General features: G+C 42.2%; 1 long non-coding RNA gene across 1 annotated transcript; it reads left to right on the forward strand.

Annotated features, from left to right (window-relative positions):
- Window positions 1-8,479: 8,479 nt before the first annotated feature.
- Window positions 8,480-11,771, forward strand: LOC148214400 (uncharacterized). Its single transcript, XR_015798138.1, has 3 exons — window positions 8,480-8,812; window positions 10,925-10,960; window positions 11,634-11,771. It is a non-coding gene; the product is annotated as an uncharacterized LOC148214400 (long non-coding RNA).
- Window positions 11,772-12,683: the final 912 nt, after the last annotated feature.

The raw sequence follows: 12,683 nt of genomic DNA on the forward strand, positions 1-12,683 counted from the left end.
GAGCATAGCCTGAGGATGAGAAACGAGAATATCGTTAGCTTAGAAAGAGGGTTCCAAGGGGATGGGAGAAACAAATGAAGTGTAGCAACTTCAGTACAAAAGGAAAAACTCCTTTATTGTGTAGATGAAGATCAAACCACTCTTGAGATTATTCATTCAGTTTGCAACCAGATATATATTGCAGATCCAGAATGAGAGAGAGACAGAGAAATCTCCTGCATTCTTTCGTGTATCAGTTCTTATTCCATTTGAAGAAAGAGAATTTCGTTTGGGTGAAATTTTCAGGGTGTTCTTGCATTTACTGATTGCAAGAAAACAGAATTGTTCCATTTGAAAATTGTGGAGTAAACATCACCTGTGTTTACTTATTCACTTTCTTTGTATTTTTACATTTTATCTGTTTTGACTATATTATATATCTTAGGGGTTTTTTTCCCCCCTGGAAGTTAACTACCAGAAATTATAACGATATATAAAAACGAACTAACTGACTGAGTAGCGTGATGAGAGGTCCAAGAGGTACGCATTGATGTCCTTTCTTCCACTATATGATCTTCTCTATAATGTATAATAAGTGTGAGCAACCAGGGAGACTTCAGAGTAACAGAACGGGTGGGAGGAAAGAATCCACCACCGACAGTTGAACCCTCCCCCATTTCCAGCAAGGAAACTCAAACTGCTACCGCGCCAACACTCTCCTTCTTAGCATCTTGAGAATAAGACAGAAGAACTGCAGCGTTTTAAGGTTGCTCTTCTTCCCTGATTTAAAACTGGTCCAGTGCCAAGCAAGTACAACCTTCTTTGCTTCTCCACCTCTTTGCTATTCCCACTGGGAACTTCTCTCCCAGATAAAAGGCAGGTGTGTGCATCTCCAGATCTGGACTGGAGGTTCAGGCTATGCTCCCTTGTTCTGCCATGGTTCAAATCAAGGTTTGCCCTCCCTGCACTGGTTATATTTACTCTTTTCTTTTCTTCTAGCATTTTTCCCACAGGTGTAGGGTCCACTTTTTTAAATCAACCGAGTGTGGATCCATTGGTGGCAACAGGAATTGACCAACTGGCTTTTCACCGGAGCCTGACATCATGGGCTGAGAGAGAATGACTGGCTCAAAGTCACCCAGTCGGCTTTCATGCCTAAGGTGGGATTAGAACTCAGGGTCTGTTGGTTTCTAGCCTTAGCCACTAGACCAGACTGGCTCTTGATATTCTTTACTCTTTCTTTATGCTAAATCAGTCTCCTTCAACATGCTCTTCAGATGTGCTGGACCATCTCCCAGAATCCTTCGCCAGCATTGCCAATGGCCATATTCACTAGAGATTCTGGGAGATGAAGTTTGTGCTAAGCATTCTGCCCTGCTTTCTTACAATGGGGGATAATCAAAGCAGCTAATATTGAATTATAATTAAAAGAAAGCCTGGCAGTAAATCTCCCAACGAATGATCTTGTGGGAGAACTAAACCCTGATCTTTGCAAGAGGCATCGGATTTGGCTTGGCATACAGTGTACAAGCAGAGGCATCATGTGTGAATGAGATCCAAAGGTAAACATTGTGTAGACTATTGTCAAAGATGTTTCTGATAGAAAGGGAATTCATGGCTACTCGTGTGCCGAATGTTGCATTTCCACAACAAGAAACACACAGAGAAATGAATCCACATTTTATTCTTTGGCACCTGATGGGCCACATTTTCCTAACCCTTTGCTTTGTCCAATGTGCAAACAGTTAAGGACGCAATGTAGAACATTTTCCCAGTGAATCTTTACATACATATAAAACAGAATCTGCTTTTGAATATAAAATTTGATCCAATTAGACTTTTATGAGCATTAAAAAAACCAAAAACACTACAGCCAAGGAGTTGTTTTTAGGGTTTCAAAAGCCGGATTCTTTACAGTAAAATTTATAACCCTCGTAGTTAAAAAAAAGAAAGAAAAAGTCTTGTGACTTCTGATCAGGAACCCAGCTCTTCAATTTGTATGCAAATGTGTCAATATTTCAGCCCAAATTTCTGCTAGTTCTCAAAATGTGCTAACAGACACTACAAAAACAAAATAACGTGATCCTTTCTCCAGCTGGAAGTGGTTTTTTTTTTTTTTTTTAGGAGGTCATCATTATAAGCCTGACAACAAGAACAATTTCTCCTGACTCAATTAGAAGCAAAATGCTTGGCTAAAGAAGTCAGGGCATTACATCTCTCTTGAAAACATCAGAAATATGCTTTGATAGTCCTCTCTGTGGTATTCCGAGCCTTCCTCCCCAATGCGGCTTTTTTCAGAGCTCTGTTGCAGAAACACAGCTGCAGAATGCAGGATTGTGCTGCTCCCCTCTGGGAACATCAGCTGCTGATGATTCTTTTGAAGAAAAAAAAGTTTCTAGTCCTTGTGGTTGCAAATGAAGGCTTCAAAGAGTGGGAGCCATGCCTGATGGAAGGAAGCATGATGGAATTCCAGAAAAATGGGGCGGGGGTGGGGTGGGGAAGCAGGGGGACATAGAAGCGTTCCAGAAAAGTCTGTGTAATTCATTCCTGATTTTAGAATAGTGTTCCTCCCACTGTGACCTGGCACTTGCAGAAAGAGATGCGGCGTACCAATGAAAAATGAAAGCACTTGGTTTTATGCATGTATCATCCTTGCCTCCCCAAAAGGTGGAAAGGTCTTCTGCCTGGCTGATATTCCTCCTCTACCTTCCAGATTATAAGCAGTGATTATCCTGGAAGATGAAGACCCCTTCCTTCCTTCCTTCCTTCCTTCCTTCCTATCAAGTCACTGTTGATTCTTAATGACCACATTAGATTTTCTCTACGACCCCCCTTTTATACAACACCAATTTCTGTTTGGGTCAAAAAAAAAAAAATCAAGATGGCAGTTGCATCAAAGCCCCATCCCCTTTTTACATGCATCTCTAGCAAGTTTTGACTTAGGTAAGTTCAATCCTAGTCTAATTTGGCATTTTCAAACCGATACCTAAATAAAACCTCTTTTAAAAACTATGTCGGGGAAAGGACGCACGCAAGTGCATTCTATGTGGCAAAATTGTTTGAAAAGTCTGTTTATGATAGATTTTTGCTCTGCAATTTAGCCTATCAGTTTTGAAAAATGTGCACTAAATGACAATTGAAAATTCGGTGTGATCTTAAACTGCTCTTAATAGCTTCACAAAATGAGAAACAGAGAGAATCTGAAACAGACACACTTGTCCATTTCTAATGCAGATGCAGTCATCCCCATGCAGTTGCCTCTGGTCTCAACAGAACCAACACGGTGCGCAGGTTCTACCATCTCAGAGGAACAGGCCGGGGAAGTACGATGTTTTTCCACATATCAGGCCAAAGACTCAGCCAGCAAGTGGATTTTGATGGATGCTTTTTCCCCTTGGTTATGTGCTCTTGTGTAATCAAAAGCAAAAAATAAAACAAAAAAACAAGGAAGTAGTTTGTTTCTTGGGATCCTCCTTCCTTTTGAGAAATCTCCAGGGGGTTGGCTTTTTTGAAACATGTAAAAAGTACTTGCCGAAAGAATTTCTAGCTGGGGCTCTTACACTGCAGCCCTTCCTTCCTATACGTAAGCAGGGAAGGCCGCTCCATAGGCTTACAGCTGTAGAGAATAACCCTGTTCAAATGATAAAGGGTGGTTGAAACTCTCGCAGACAGGTGATCACTTAACTCAGCTGAAGATCGATGGTGCCATCCAGCAAAACTCCCAGTACCGCAGCCTGTGTTTATGTAAAAGTCGCTGCCTTGAATACTCTGGTTGAATATTCAAGGTGGGGTCATCCCATTTCCTTTCAGCTATTCCAGTAATGACACAGCACTGGGGCAAATAAATGGGTATAGTGGGTTGGAAAGTCCCATAACCAATCCACCTTTCTCCTTGATTAACACTAGCCTATCCTACAGGGTTGCCACATAGCTTATTAGAATTGTTTTATTCCTCCCAATCATTCCATTTCACCCAAAGGAGCATTTACCGGTTCAGCAACTTCATAAGATGCGCAGAGAGCCAGAGTGTTCATCTAGTTCCATTCAGTGAATGAACTAATCCATTTTCACAGCTTTCACAATGGACACCAAATGAACCACATGGGCTTTTTCTACACCAAATCAGTGTAGAAAAGTGATTGCTAAGTCACAAAAGAACTAACGATGATTATTGTGAACCTGGCCTCGCCTTTTGTAGAAAAACAGCAACTTGGTGGGTGATTAAGGGTATTGTGTGAATACTGCCCCAAGCAAGGATAGCATTTTAGGTTGAGCCAAACTGTGCTTTAGTTGAGTTAGGCTTAGTGTGATATCTGAGTTCAGCCATAATAGTTTGTCAACCATAGTTTATGGCAGGGATAGGCAGCCTGCATCTGCAGAACATCACATGATCTGCAAACTCCTCATTTGTGGTCCTCACTGATGACTATTTCTGAAAATCAGGTAGGGGTATCCATGGGGGTGAGGGTAAAAAATGTCAAGATGGCAGCCAGGGCCACATAATCAAAGCTCTGTCCCTTTTATGTACATCCTTCCCAACCTTAGAAACCCTCAACTGTTGAGGCTGATGGAGCACAGCATGAGGAAACAATCTGTGACTGAGTCCCAGAGCACTATCTTCAACCCTGGAGGGGTAAAACTGACCTAAATGGCCCCAACCCATTTAGAGAGCCTCAGGTTAAAGAAGTTCCCCCTTGTGCCTTTTGGCAATAGCGTGAAATGCTTGTATTTATTAGAGTTACCAACAGTTGCCTGTTTAGCTGAACTTTCTAATTCCTCAACCAGGAACATCTGGACCCACTCATGGTTTAGGCCAGTCCACTGCCAGGTACACTATAAGATCTCTCTCATTGAAAGTATATAATTGCAGTTTTAGTATAGCCCCCATCACCCCCAGACTCAACCGCCAACATACCTAGAGAAAACCAGGCTGGGGAGGGCTGGCTGAGACCTTCTGTTCCTTCTCTGGCTCTTCCCAATCCCATCCTTGAGCCTGGGTTTTCTTGTGAAGTTCTCCCCAGTTGGATCAGCTCAGCCAAGCAAATTAACACCTGCAGCCCAAGGGTTGAAGCAAGGAAGCCGAGTGGAAAGTGCTGGCAAAACAGAGCAGCAACGTTTGGAGTTTCTCAGGGCCTGATTTAAAACCTTTAGATCCCAGCTGGTTCAGTTTACCAATAACAAATGAAACTTGTTCTGTTGGCTTCTCACCGATACCGGTTCAAGTTACTGGGGCGGGAGGCCTTGATCAGCTCATGGCTGAGTTGGGGGTAAATACACCATGAAGGAAGGAAAAACAGGACCTGGGAAAAGAAAAGCAGAGAGAAGAACTTTTCCTATTGGATTGCTGGCAGCAGATTCGCTGCGTTTTATTTTACTCAGTGGCTGGATTCACACATCGAGCTAATCCAGACCTTGTTTGGTTTGGGAATTGATTGAGGATATCGTACAAACTCAGCCATTGCAATTTGTAAGCCATGATGTATGGATTAACTGTATATTATGAATCCAGCCAATTGCGTTTTATTCACCAAGTGGCTTGTAAACCAGGATTTGTTTCTTAGTATGCCAAATGAGCTCAGTTTATGACTGAGGTCTCACAAATTATTTTGTCCCTCCAATATAGTACAAGATGTTTGAAGGCAGATACTTGGTAGATTAATCTTTGAGATAATTACAGACTCAGCCTGAAGGGATGTTGGTGTTGGGGGTGAGAGGGGTGGTCCAAAAAGTTAAGAAGGTAGTAGATGTGAGGTGGGGGCGTTCTGAGACTATAGCATATTAGATTGCAGAGAGAGATGACATGCTTGAATTGCTTCCTTATGGTAGTACTATCATACTTCTAAACAATTATTTCCAATTGCAAGTAACCATTCATTACAATCATTCTCTTATTCTCTCATTTGAACAATTATTTCCAATTGCAATTAACCATTCATTACAATCATTGTCTTATTCTCTTAACCGGCAAAGTAAATAAGTCTCTTGTAGATCTGCATGGTGTTATTTAGCAAATATGGAAGAGTCTGGTGTAAAATTGGGCTGCAAGCTATGTCCTTCTGGATAATAACATGATGTAACATTTGTTGATCCAACCAGGCCCTTTAACAAGGGAAGGATCAAGGACTTCTTGACCCAGCTCAGACAAGAAGGTAAGTTTGTACTGAACGCGGAAGAGCATTTGTCTTCTTGATGAAGCCACCCTGAATTCTACAGCTCCACAAGTCCCAAGTCTTTGGGTGCAGGGGCCAATCCTTGTACCCAAACAACACAATGGCACCCCAATCTCAGAAATTTAATTCCTGCCAGAAGATCCCATCCTTCTGGTTTTTGTTCAGTCTCCAGGACTGAGAGGGTAGACCCGCTCCTGCTCCAGGGCAACTGTTGAAACAGGAGCGGGATTCTATTTGTGCAGCCTGTCAATTCTCTCCAAAGGTGATGTCAGGATTTTGCCACGGCATTGTTTTTGCAACCTCCTGAGGAGGCTGGGACTGAGCTTCTGCTTTCCAGATTAGGCCTTCTCTTAAAGCAGCAGGAGATCCATCCTACTTCTGCTTCAGTTTTCTTGCAAAATGTCAGTGTGGGTTGATGAGTTGCTGCATTTGTGCCCTTAAAACTAGACTCAATAGCTTCAGAAAAGGAGGAACGACGCAAGTCAAGATGACTACAAGCCAACTGTTCCTCACTCTAGTGCTCTCCAGATGGTTTTGCCTACAGCTCCCAGAATACTACAAATACTAATAGTAAACACACATTTTATTTCTTGGAAAGTAGCAACTGTTCGCCATAGTCACTGCAAACTGAAAAGAAAGGATCATTTTATAGACAACCGAGGTGCTTTTCTGAGGCCCAGGGTCTGCAGGAGTTTGGGGATCTGCGGAGGGGATCCATGGGCGCACGTGTGTGTGTGTGTGTGAAATCTGCAAGATGGACACAACATTGTGGTGGAAACCCCATCCTTTTCTACCTGTGCACAATCCGTAATCTTCTTTCTGGAAGGTTAAACTGGTTATCATTAATGATCCACAGAACAGTGTTCTACATTTTTATAGAGAATGTATGCCACATTACTGATGCTATCAGAATGGGGAGCGTTATGTGTTTGCATAATGTTATTTGCCTAATTGGCATGAAAAGGTTATTGAAAATAGTTCCATATATTTCATTTGTCTATCACTACACTGTTGTTATTAATAAAAGAGAATAAATGCGATAATTCTTTAAACGTTTTATTTAGTTAAAATGAAGAAAAAATAGAAAAAGAAAAAAGAAAGCAAAACAACAATTGAGTTATGTATAAAGTCTCCTCGTACATGTCTGTTTATCTATCATCTATCTCAGGGTTCCTCAACCTCAGCAACTTTAAGATAGGTGGACTTCAACTCCCAGAATTCCCCAGCCAGCCATGCTGGCTAGGGAATTCTGGGAGTTGAAGTCCACCCATCTTAAAGGTGATAAGGTTGAGGAACCCTGATCTATCTCTGTCTATCATCTATCTCTGTCTGTCTAATCTTTTACACAACAGTTTTACTAAAAGATGACCATAACTCATGACTGGGCAATTTGATTGGGCAATTTGGTCATCCTTAAAAAAAAAAAAAGTTGTGAAAAGCTCTTTGCTTGCGTGTCTGTCTTGATAGCAAGCCAATAAATGCAAAAATGTCATGCCTTTTTCGAAATAAACTTCTGAATCCAATCCTTACTCCTAGGAAACTAAGTATAGAATTATAACCATGACACAGTCAGGTGCTTTAGGCTGGTGACCTACAATCATGGCTTTTATGCAGCAAAGAGGGGTTTGAAAAGAGATCGCTGTTCATGGCACAAGTTGCTTTTTTTCTGTATACAAGTCTGTTAGGTCTTCATCAAAACTCCATAACTCCTATTTTACCCATTTTAACAGAGGAGGAAAAAGAAATGTGCCTTTTGGGGACAACCATCTTCTGCAACCTGCAGAATTACTAGTATATGATCTACAGCAGGGATAATCCTCCAAATATACTGTGCCAGGCTGGAAAAACTGGTGTGCATTCTTCCTACTCCAACCAAGTAGGCTTTTGTGGAATTTTAATAAGGAACGGGAAGAGAAACCAAATTGCTTCCTTTCATAAACGAAAACACAGCTGGCCTTCAGCTTTTACGCTTCCTGGATTTGACAGTGCAGGTAGGGTTAGGACAAAAAAGTGTGCAAAAACATGGGGCGGGGGGGGGGGGGGAAGTAGCATATGTTATTGGAGAAAATGTACAAAATAGACCAATGTTAGGAAAAATTTCTCTGCAGAAATGCCGATGTGAACTAACTTGCTTACAACCTGCATTTTCTAGGGGAAAAAAAGCATGCCTAAAAATGGGTAAGAGTAAGAATTTTGGGGTGGACTGCTAAAAATAATTCCCAACATGATGAGGAGATGGGATGGAACTATGCTAAAGATGGAGAAAAGAAGAGACAGATCAAATTCATCCCTGCCTATTTTCCAGCCAAAGTAGTCAGCTATCGCTTCTCTCGCTGGGTGAAATATTTTAAATATGCTGGGCTAGCAGGCGGTTGACATAAAGCCTCCTGACCTGTCAGACTTGCAGAGATCCATCAGCTTACTCCTCTCTCTTCTCAATCACTCTTTGAGAGGGTGGCAAAAGTCCATTTGTTTCCAATGTGCAAGAATAGACATGGGGTGGCTTGGAGAGAGCCCTTTTGTTTTCGGAAGCTGTAACAGGGTGAGGGAAGGCAAAGGTTTCTGAGCAAAACCAGCCCAGAGTTTCCTGTTGCTGAGATATTTTTTCCCCCTCTGAACTCCCCTTTCAGAAGAGCAGCAGGATGAATGAAGATGCTTGTCTGGTAAGGTTGGATTTTCCTGCACCATGAATCCCATGGCTGGAGGCAGAAATGAGGGAACCAAATAATTAAGATTGGAATAGTCCCTCTACAAGGAAAAATGACAACATTTGGGCTGTTTGGTTAGAGCAAAGGCTGGTTTGAAGAGACAGGACAGGAACCCATATACTGTAAGCCTGCCAGGTGTGGTATGGTTAGAACAATGTTCTTTTCCTTTTCCTGCAATGTTCGAGGTCTGTGTATCCATTGAGACAAAATTCAGGGACATTCAGCAGTGAGAAAAAAAGGAAGGACGTTGTTACCCACCACCTAGTTGAAGTGTGAAATCTGCAGTCATCAAAAGTGGGGGATGGCTACCAATTTAGCTGGTATTGAAAGAGGATTAGGCAAATCCAACAAGAATCAGCAGCTACTACTCTTGCTGGCTGTTTTCTTTCTCCTGATCCATGGGCACCATTCCTTAAATACCAGCTATTAGGCAGCAAAAGGGGAAGGGGCCAATTTCCATCTTCTCCACACTCATGAGTTCTCCAGTGCTTTTGGTTGGCCCATTCTGGAAGCTAGATGGACCCTGGACTGATTCTGTAGCATCCAGGTATTGACGTGGAAATAGGAGCCCATATTTCATTTTTCCTCCCTGGATTTTTAAAAAGGGATGCTCCGCAGATGTACTTGCCTTATCAAGCCTGCTTTGGATGTATCCAGAATTATCCCAGCCTGCAGAAAGGTTGATGTTCAGGCACTCTGCTGTTGGTGGGGTTTTCCTACTTTGTCTTGTACAGTACCAAAGAATCCCAGATCTCTTTTTCCTAGCCAAAATTCACTGTGTAATATGATACAAACCTTCTGTAGAACTTTGCCCTCTTCTCTTATTCCCTGGAGCTTCTTTGGCTGGAGTCTGAATGTCTGTCTGGAGGAAACATTGGCTATTAAAAGGTTGCTGAGGTGACCCTCGGATGACAGAAGGTCTACAACTTTGGTTTGGATCACCCTGGAGCTGAAACAGACAGAATTGACAGCCAAGGCCCTCAGATTGCTGCTTCTAACCTAGTGACCTTCAGAGGCATTGGACTACACACTATACTATGGTGGCTGGGGACGATGGGATCTGTAACTCAGGACCTTTTGATGGCTAAAGGTTGCATTTAAGGTTCAGCAGGATGCTGAAGCAAATAGATGGGGCTGGGACTGTTTTTTTGAATTGGTGGGATGTGTTTCCTGTTTTTTTGTGGGCAAGTTACATCTATTTATCAAACTTACATTGCAGTTTTAATGTGCTTCCTCTCTCAGAAAGAAAACAGCATACCTTCTTTCAGTAGTCATGGTCAGAAAAGGGGTGGTGGTGGAAACACAAAAAACAGGATCAGGCCAATAGGTAACTTTAAAACCATAGATTGCTCATCCCTGCTATAACCCAATGTCTGGCACAGCAAATCTGAACCTGCAAAATCTTTGAGGTCCACAGTCTTGGAACCACTGATTGAAAAGTTCTGCATTAGAATCTAGCTACTATGAAACCAGGGATTTCTAGCCTTTTTAATCTTCTTTAGCTCGCCTCCTGAAGAAGTCTTCTACCTTTGTCATGAGAAGACATCCAACTGCAGGAGGCTTGGAGCCTTTTGTCTGCCAGCAGTGGGTTACTTGCATTCTGTCTTGCTGATCCCACCCAGAGCAGGGGGGTGCGTTAAATTATCTCAGTTTACCAATCACCCTGATTTTGTCCTTTGACAAACCATATATCTGAGGCATGTTTGGAACACAAGTTCCCCCACCTAATTACGTTTTTTTTCCTTTTCCTTTTCCTTCCTCCTCCCCTCCCCTGCTCTTCCTGGCTGGATCTGACACAACTGACTACCTGTTGCTACGAAGCCCCCATAAAAGAATATCCCTGGTTTTTCTCTTCTGATGGAATTGGTGACAGAATTTTTTCATATCTCTTGAACCTCAGCATAATCTCACATGTCTCTTGCAGTCCACCCCATATATAAAATCTCATGAGCTATGAGATAAAAATGTCTAAAGATGAATTTTTGACTTGTTTGAAATTACATGGACGTCCTCTTATCAGACCTTTTTTTATCTCCCATTTCTCTCTTTTTGTTTAACAACATCCAGACTGAAGAAAAGTCCAATAAAACTTCGCAGCACAAGGTAGGTCTGATAATTGTGATAGATGGCACATTTTGGGGAAGCAGAAATATTTCTTCCAAACTACAGAATTCTCATTTAGCTGCACAAGCAAATTCTCTGTCTCGTTCAGGATCTGGATCAAAGCCCCTCCAGATGTAACAGACATAAACAATCAAGAGATAAAAGGGGAGTCTGTTGGCAGCCTATCTTATAAAAGGCAACTCAGCCCAGGTGGGGAGAAATCTGGGAAGAAGCATTTCAAATCATTCAATGAGAGTCCACCTTAATGAACTCACTATAAACGAGGGAGGGAAATTCATCTTGCACTTTCCAAGATTCAGTATTTATTTATGCCAGACTAGCATGATAGATACTTGACTGAAAATTGTGTAATTCTTGCTGCCCTGATCTTGCCTAGTTGTGTGGGGCTTGACAGTTCATCATGGCAGTGATCCAAAAGATGTCGCTCGCACTATGATATCGTTGCATGCATGACAGAAATAAACACAAATGATGTAATTTTGATCATTGGGGAATGCGGTCATTGCAGAAATGAGGCAAACTGCAGTGGAATGTGGCCCTTTGTACACACAACCTGTCATCTCAAGGTCCAGAAATTGAGTTTCATTGTAGTTGAATGAGGTGATAACCAAGGAGTGTGTGTGCATGTCCCATTTTTTCCTTTTCCCTGCAGTGATGAGTGGCATTCCAAGGGAAGGCTTTTCCCAGCTTGGAAGTACGAGGGAAAAGTTGTAGCACCCTTGCCATTCCCAGCCATACAGGAGAAGCTCCAAAACACTCAAAGAGAAATTCAAAGACCTTGTCAACCACCTTGAAAATAATGCAAAGGAACCGAACTCCTGAGAAAGGGGCAGATAGATTTGGTCCCAAGAGGAGTAATCATTCGTTTGGGGCTTGGTGGCATTTATTTAATTATTTATATCCCGCTGCAAACTAAAGGACTCATGTGGGGAAATGTGATAGAGGAAAACACTTGAAAACATCCACGGGAAGCATAAAAATCCACATGGAATCAACTTTCAGTAAAAATAAACATGATTCAAAAATTAAAGCAACTCATAAATGAGACAACTCAAAAAATAAAATAACAGCCCTCCACAAGAGTTCTGCTTTCAGCATCTTTCTAAATGCACCCACGGAGGGACCAGCCAGATCTCTCTTCTATCCCATCTTGTATTCAGGAACTACGGATGGTGTACCTCCCTCTCCCTTCTCAGGTTGAGTTAAGAGAGGATGGCTGATTCAGTCGGCTTCTGGGAGGGTGGACTGCAGCCTGGGTTGCCCCCTACCTAGTCCAACATCTTCATCATTACATCTCACCGACTGTTACTTGGACGGCAGATCAGGACTCATCCCAGAGTACGATGTAACATTGTTCATGATTGTTCTAGAGAGGAGAAAATACATATTAGTTTTACATTCCTGCATAACTTGGTGGCATTTGGACAACATAGCCATCCATAAGAGTCACTGGTCTGAGATGGGTGGCTATATAAATCGAATAAATAAATTAAAAAAAATGATTTTGCTGTTAGCATGTAGCAGCCTCTGCCAGCCTTCCAGATTGTGACCGTCCACAGGATGTGGCCAGTGAGGTGCCATAAATGCACAATGATGACATGATGTGTGTGATGTCATTGTGGCTTGTGCTAGATGCCTATAGCTTCTTGTTGTTGGGGAAGGCTGTATTGCATGATAACTCCTGGTTACCACTGTCTCCTGC

The sequence above is a fragment of the Python bivittatus genome, unplaced genomic scaffold (genome assembly GCF_059951505.1).
Source record: "Python bivittatus isolate LINGU-HERP-01145 unplaced genomic scaffold, Pbiv_v1 ctg000680_np1212, whole genome shotgun sequence".
NCBI lineage: Eukaryota > Metazoa > Chordata > Lepidosauria > Squamata > Pythonidae > Python > Python bivittatus.